This window comes from Hemitrygon akajei, chromosome 7, assembly GCF_048418815.1.
Source record: "Hemitrygon akajei chromosome 7, sHemAka1.3, whole genome shotgun sequence".
In the NCBI taxonomy this organism is placed as follows: Eukaryota; Metazoa; Chordata; class Chondrichthyes; order Myliobatiformes; family Dasyatidae; genus Hemitrygon; species Hemitrygon akajei.
Window position 1 is genome coordinate 50,575,824 of NC_133130.1, and position 8,656 is coordinate 50,584,479.

The window sequence follows — 8,656 nt, forward strand, 5'->3', positions numbered from 1 at the left end:
TGAGTGTCATTTATTTACTTCTTATTGTTTGCATGATTGGTACTTTTCTTCTCCACAAAATGTGCATTTGATAGTTTTATTTAATAGCTTCAGTTGGGTTTCTTTGTTTTCGTGGCTGCCTGTAAGAAGACAAATTTCAAGGTTGGATATCGTATATATACTTTAATAATAAATTTACTTTGAACTTTGATAAGTTGTGCTTCCTATACTTGTCCATTTAAATTGGGGAATCAGATTTAAATGATAATCTATGTGCATAGAGAAGACAGCAAGAAAGTTATTATTTTATTTTTATAATCATTTTCTTTGTTTTGTAGGAATCCAATGGCAATATTTGTGGTTGGACTGGTTTTTTTTCTCTAAGCTTGTTCTTTTCTCTGTGGTGTAGTCTGGAATTTTCTTCTGAAAACTCAAGACTACACCACAGGTGCTGTACATCCTGCATTCATTCTTCCATATCAGAATCTATGAACAGAATGAAACATAGAGCATCTGCATTTGTCAAAGGGGCAGTGTTTGAAGAAGCTGAAATTCACAAATATTTCTGTGTTTGATTTGTAAGGAAACTCTCCCACAAAGCACTTCTGTTTTATTCATTTATGGGGTGTGGGTGTCACTAGCAAGCAAGACCAGCCTTTATTACATTTATTGATGCCATTGGCTGTAAATGTCACAGCTCTTATAAAGTGTTATACTGCAAAATTGTTTCAGGCTTCCCTTGGGAGCATCAGTAACCTAAGGTGTCAACTTGAGCTCAGTGGTGGTACTCTCACCTCTAAGTGAGAAGGTTTCAACTTCAAACCCCGTTAAAGAGGTTTGAGCACATAATTTATGCTGGCAGTTCAGTCCCTTACTAAAGGCAGGCAGTACTATCAAAAGCTGTACTGTCCTATACTTTAAAATGTGACATTAATATTCCTCTCTTGGGATGAGATATAAATCTTATTACACTATTTGATGACCAGCAGGAAGCTGTCCTTCATTTAGCATCTCCGAAGCAGATTATCTGGTCTATTGCTATTTTTGCTCTCTGCAATTGGACTCCTACACAATAGCAGTGACTGCACTTTATAATTACTTCATTAGCTTTAAAATGCTTTAAGGAGGTCAATGGGGCCATGTCATGAAAATGTGTTTTTCCTTCTACCAACCAATCCATTGAACACATGTGTTTCAAGTACATCACCAATGGCATATTTACTCAATAAATTTAAATCTTCTTGCCAGTTAACAATAAACAAAATATAGAAATGCTTCATGATTTTATGATATAATCAGCTTCCTTAAATTTCAGAGTATTAAATATTCTATTCATGTGGCCTTATTTCTTGTATTACACAATACCATCAAATATTTATAAAATGGTGTCACTTGTGGCTATTTCAGATCAATATAAATTCTTTGCTGGTAATTTCTTAGCTTTCTTAGAGAACTTTGTGAACATTATCCCAAATAATCTTGCCATGTTTCTTTTTATAACATTGCATTTATGTATTGCAATGCATCTTTTCCTTGTTCTTCTATATCATTCTTGACTAAATTGATCAGGATGAGAAACAAGTAGATATCAATTTTGAGCTGAAAGAGCATGCTGGATGTATTATTTAAGAAATAATTTAACTAATGTATTGTTTAAAGATAAATTTGTTGTTAATTGATTGGCTTATTCATGAACAGTTATTTTTGAAGAACCCTTTTCAGTACTTTTGATGCACTTGGGTTTGAAGAACCTAAGAAAGAGAACCTTTAGTAAACCAAATCCAGCCTCTGCCATTCAATAAGATCAAGGCTGACTCTGAAATCCAAATGATGGTATAATTCCTTCAGTATCCAATAATCATTGATATCAGACTTGAATATGCTCTGACAGAGCATCTACAGGCCTTTGAGACAACAAATTTCAATTATTTATAACCCTCTGTGCAAAGAAATTTCTCATTTAAACCCTGAAAGGGTATCCCCATAATTTGAAACTATGCTTCCTAGTTTTGGATGCCCCAACTAGAGGAAACAGCTTCTTGCATCTACCCTTATATAGATATTGTAACATTGGAATATGGTGGAGGTCTGCAACATGAAAGTGTGCTGATCAGAAGATATTTTAAAATAAACATCGTATCTAATTTCTTCCCCAGTCCTTAGGACTAAAGGAGCAATATAGCATTTGCAATTTGTCGTCTGCCTTTAAAATTAATTTCTCTGAAGTCAGTTAGGATGAAGTTTTATGTGACTTACTTACATTGAAGAACATAATCTTATGGATTTTTTTTTCTGTTTTAAATAAGTATGAAACAACAACATTAGCATTACAATAGAGACTTACTGATTGGTAATTCACAGCTGCTGCAGTATTGAGGTGATGGGCTCAGGAAAACATTTCTGTCCAGTTCTTTGTGTAAGCAAACACAAGCTTCTTTCCACTTCAGCATTCAGCAAGATGCTTCAGCAATTCAATTCTGCTACTTTTGGATGAAAGCTTCATTAATTTTGCATATCAAATGGATATGATGGATATTGTTTTGTTGTTCCTCTCCATGCCCTACGGCACATCAGGTGGCAGCCTTGCCGTTTCTTCAGCATTTGTCTGTTTTTTTTTAGGCCAAGTTGCAATTCAGCATGGATGGAAATCGTGGAAGGATCCAACCAGATTTGAACCCAGGACCACTCACCTCAAAGTCCAGTGCGGATGTCACTACACTACCGACAAGCTATTATGATGAAAATGTGAATCGCCAATTTCCAAGTAGTTTTTTAGTGATGAGCCTGATTGAATTATTCAAAAAGTGACAAATCAAATAGATGAAGTTAGAGCAATGGATGTGGTATGTATGGATCTTAGCATATCTTAGGAGGAAAAGTTGAGCAAATGAGGGCTGTTCTCTTTGGAGTGAAGGAAGATGAGAGGTGACTTGATGGATGTGATGAGAGGCATAGATAGAGAGAACAACCAGAGAGTTTTTTTCCCCAGAGAGGAAATTGCTAATATAAAGGGTGTCACAGTACTGTAGCAGTTAGCATAACACTATTACATTGTGAGAGACTAGGTTCAATTCTGTTTCTGTCTGTCCGGTGTTTCTACCTTTTCCCTGTGACTACATGAGTTTCTTCCTGATGTTTTAGCTTTCTCCCCAAAGTGTGTGGGTTAGTAGGTTAGTTGGCCACTTGATGTAACTGGGCACTGCAGGCTCGTTGGGCTGGAAGGACCTGTAACCAATGTCAGAGGTAGGTTTTTTACTCAGAGAACACACTGTCAGGAGTGGTGATAGGAACAGATATATTACGGTTATTTAAGAGACTCTTGATAGGCACATTAATGAAGAAAAGCTGGAGGGCTATCTGGGAAGGAGGAGTTATATTAGTCTTGAAGTAGGTTAAAAGGTCAACACAACATTGTGGGCTGAAGGGCCTATGTTGTGCTGTGCTGTTCTATGTTCTATGCTCTTGGTGATTTTGGGTTCAAGTTCATAGCTCCCTGAAAGTAAAAGACAGGTTGATAGTTTAGAGAAGAATGCATATGGCATGCTTCACTTTAGGTCAGAGCACAGAATATAAAGATGGCAATGTTACGTTACAATTTTACAAAACACTTATTAATGCACACTTAGAATATTGTGGCCAGTTCTGACCGTCACACTGTAGGAAGGATGTGGTTACACCAGAGGTACATAAAATATAAGAGGCATAGATAGGGTATATAGTTCTTTTTTTCCCATGCCAGGAGTATCAAAAAATGCAAGGGCATTGGTTCAGGGTGAGAGAAGTGGTTTTAAAGGATATTTGAGGGCAAATTTCTTACACAGTTGATATCTGCAACACACTTTTAGAGAAGGGGTGGAATCAGACACAGCTATTATCTGTAAGGACCATTTCTACAGACACAGGTAGGCAAGGCAAACAAGGATACAGACCTAATGAAGATAAATTGGATTAGTAGTTACTGCCCGTAATGTCGCTGGTGTTTAGGGCAGCAATGAAGGCCCTCCATCTCCGTCTGTCCTTGACCATCTTCTGTACTGTGCCCCAGGTGAGGCTCAGTCATCATTTACAATTTGTCAAGCTGTCTTTAGTTTTCCACACTTCGTCTCTCCTTCTAGGATCCAATGAAGTTTTGTCTTGATGATAGAGTTGGCCTTGTCATCATGTGCCCAATCCATCTTCAACCTTTCTTCATGATGATTGTGGCCATGTCCGCTTGATGACACTAAAGGATTAGGGTGTGGTTGGAGATTTTTCTTAGCCAAAAAATATGAAAGATCTTCCAGAAGCTCATGGTATAGAATGACAATGGCTTGGCAAGTCCATTCTGTCATGCGCCAGCGTGCCCACCTGTACAAGAGTGTGGACAAAATGCAGCTCTGAGACAACTTCACCTTGGTGTGGACACTGTACTTGGTTGATCCCCATATGTTACTCATTGATATGAAAATGTTTCTAGCTCTGCTGAATCTGCACTGGATGTTGTCCTTGATCCCACCATCATGTTGAATAATGCTGCCCAGGTAGATGAATCTGATGGTGCTGGGTACGCCTTGATGGGAAGAGGAGACTCTACATTGAGGGTTATGGTCACAGCCTTTCTCAGGCTGACTCTGAGTCCATCTTGTCCACCAAAAGTACACAGACTCTGAGTTTTCTCTTGCATGTGCTAGTGCGTATATGATAGTAATGCAAGCTTATCTGCAAAATAAAGGTCTTCTAGAGAATGGAGTCCACCAAATGCCTCTCTGTTTATTTTTTGTTATTTGCCTCACACCCAATCAATCACCAGGTTAAGAATTTCACACTTTACTCGATCGTGTTTCGACAGCATTTGTGATCTGTTGGGCAATGAGTTTGGCAAGAATCTTGCTGGGCACCAACTAGAGTGTGAGGCCATGCCAGTTGATGCAATCACTTAGTGCTCCTTTCTTGGGGATCTTAATAACAACACCCTTTGTCCAGTTCTTGGATTCTTGTCCTCATTCCCAGATGATATTAAACAGTGGTTGCATAATGGCTGCTGCAACTTTTGGTCCAGCTTTGAACATATCTGCATTCAGATTTTCATGTCTTGGAGCTTTGTGTTCTTGAATGACAATCACAGCAATAATTTCTTCTTTTGAGGGTGGATCTGTGTTGCTGTCAAGGTCCTCTGCTGTCTCTTGTATGTCAGGTTCTTCCATTGGTGCTGGTCTCAAACTGTTCTTATCTCTCACAGGACCACTGGATCTGGTCTGGAACATTCTGCATACCAATTTTGAGATCTTGTATATATTTCCTGATCACCTCAATTGACTTGCTGCTTTGTCCTACTCTGCCAGGTCTTCCAGGTAGACTCTCTTATCCTTTCTTTCAAGTCTCTTCACTTTTTTGTTACCTTCAGTATATGCCAGTTGAAGTTTCTCCTTAATTCGTGTTGACTTTGCATCTAACACTTTCTTCTTAATTTTCTGTGTTTCTCATAAGGCTGGCCATGTATCCTGTTGCATCCATTCTTTGTTCTTCTTTCCAGCTCTATCCTAGACAAGCCTCACTGCTCTCTTTAAAGACTGAGGTAATATGTTTCCACATTGTGAGGATCCAGTCTACTGACACCATCTCATCAAGGTTTAACAAGGCCTGAAATCTGTTCTTAAGCTGAGTGGTGAAGTCAGATCTCACACTGGTGTCCTTGAGCTTTCCAGCTTCAAAACATCTTTGTACATATGTTCTGGTCCCAGTGCTTCTCAGCTTGAGTTTCATCACTGCCACAACAAGGAGGTGATCACTTCCTGTATCTGCTCCTCCCTTCACCTTTATATCCTGCAAGAATCGTTTCTACATACCATTGATTACCAAATGGTCAATCTGGTTTTTGTCATGTCCATGAGGTGACCATCATGTCAGTGTATAGATTTCAGGGTGTCAGAAGAGTCCCTCCTATGAACAGATTGTTCATGGCACAGAATTCCACCAGTCTTTCACTATTGTTATTCATTGTTCAACAACCATACATGCTCATGACCCTAGTGAAGTGTAAGTTGCTATTTCCCACTTTGGCGTTTAGATCTCTCATGACAATGATTATGTCATGGCATGGTGCTAACTCTACCTCTGATTGCAGCTGTTTGTAGAAATCTTCCTTTTCTCTAATGTCACTATCGTTAGTTGGAGCATAGCACTGGATCACAGTCATGTTCATTTGCTTCCCTTTCAGCCTGACTCTCATCACCCTACTACTGACTGGTTTCCACTCCAGCAAGCACTCCTCAAAGCCTTGCTTCAAAGTGACAGCTACACCATCATTTTGCTGACCATCGTCCTTTCCTGGGTTTAAAACTGTTTCACCAGTTGCTGTTCTGCCTTTAGGCTGCCAGACTCTGTCCATCTGCTTTAACTGACACCCAGTATATGTAGGTTGCAATGACTTCTTTCTGTAGTTATTTGTGCTAGCTTGCCAGTGTTGTACATGGTTTGTACATTACAAAAAAAACTATTTTGGTCTTGATCTTGGCAGTGTTCAGTTCTTCCGTCATCATGCCAGTAGCTTCCTCTTGGTTTTCACTACTGTCAGTCATGCGAATCCCGGGTGGCAACTCAGGAATACTGTTGCACACAGGTATCAGATTCTTCATTGCTGTTTCGGTAACAATTTTTTTTTGACCAGTCTAGGTTGTTCGCTCTGAGTTGAATCCCTGAACCTGGAGGACCAGTGGACCACTCTTAGTCAGGCCTCTATCCTTTGATTTGTTTGGCATGGGCGACCCTACTGAGAGTCAAAGCACAAGGCCCTGACTGAAGCCAACATAGCTCTCCAGGTCACTGAGGCACACCAGCCTCCAAACCCTATGACAAGATTGTGTTCCTCTTGGAGGAATTGGATTTGTGTAGACAGCAAAAATATCTGCATGAATGTGGTGGTCCAAAGAGCCTGTATGATGTATTGACTCTATGATTATGGCATTTTCATAGAGTTGTTGGGTTTAACATTTACACTAAGTAGTAAAGCAAGTGTATTTACAGTAGGATTTTTGCATGAATTTATTACTATTACAGAATATACTGACAGAAGTTCTTTCTTATTTGGTTTTGTTGCAACATTTTGAGATTGATATGACTCAAAGTCCATTTTCTTGGTGAGCTTCATTTCTGCAAAGTTTTATTGATGCTTCATCCATAAATATTTGCTTATTTATAAATCACTAATAATTGCTTTTATTTGAAACAGCCAGCCTTTTATGCCTTCAAACATTTATTGAGCAGGAGATTTGATCTGTGAGAAGCTCACCTCATTGGAGGTAAAACTGACCCACGTGGTTGATCAACTTCAACACCCCATCCCCAGACATTCACTCTCCGCACCACTGACTAACGTGGACTGCAGTGTGTTCTACAGAATGTCCTGTCACCCCGACAGGACTTCGCATGTTCATGTACTCTACCAACAAGAAAGGATAGGGGCGGTGCAATGTAACTGCAATTCCCGTTCCAGTCAAACAACATCCTGAATTGGACATATATCATTATTTCTACACAGCTGCTAGGTTTGGTTTAAATCACTAATCTCCCTCCCAACAACACTGTGAGTACCATCACCAAAAGAATTATAGCATTTCAAGAAGATAGCTTATTGTAACATTCTCAAGGGCAATTGCGGGACTGACAATAAATGTTAGCTTTGTCAGTGATGACCAGATTCCAAAATATTAATAAATTAAAAGAAAATTTAAAAAGGGTTCTCAAGTATGATAATTGACCTCATGGTCTTGCAGGGAGGCAAGCGATTCTCTTAATCATCAACTAATGTAACTAAGCCAGAGCTCAATTAGGAAATAATAAATATGACTCAGTCATTATTCTATGCTCTCAAATTAGCACGAAACAGCTGTGAAAGCCGACCAATTCAACAATAACAGTATTATTATACTACTATTCTGGATTATAGTAGATGGGCAAAAATATCTGCATGGATGTAATGATTCAAATAGCCTATTTCATCAAAATGAAGTCAAAAATGTATTAAAATCATTGCATCAGCTATGCACAGGAAACAAAAGTTAATCCTTTTTTAAAACTTGGGTATATTGCAAACAATATTAATATTGTTTTTAAGGCTTGAATTGCCTCACTTGCACATTTCCAGACAACTGAACATGAATGCCTAGCTCCTTTGCCACGACCATTATATAATTGGTGCGGTAGTATGATTTTGTCTTCTGTCTGCAGCCTGTAATAATCTAAGGCCAGCTTCTGTTTAAACCCCACCTGACAGTAAGGAGAATAGCAAAATTATGAACTAAGGATATTTTCTTTCACTGAAGCTAACTTATTGAAAAGATTGATTTTTACATTTATATAGCATGGAAACAGACCATTGGCCTGACTCATCCATGCAGACTATGTTTCCCTTTACCCTTTTCATCTCAACCCATATCTCTCCCCCGCTTCAACACCCCACTACTTCCACCTATTTCTAATAGTAATATCCTCTTCCTCCCCACTCCCTCTTCTCACATCTCCCTTCCCACCCCTCTCTTCCCCACTTCACCTCTACCCCTCAATCCCCCCATATATTCCTTCCACTCTATCCACACCACACTCTCACCCTTTGCAAATCTCTTACCCATACACTCTATCCAGCTCTCCCATTGCTCAATTGACAACTCATTCCCCATCGTTTCTCCACCCACCTTTCTTT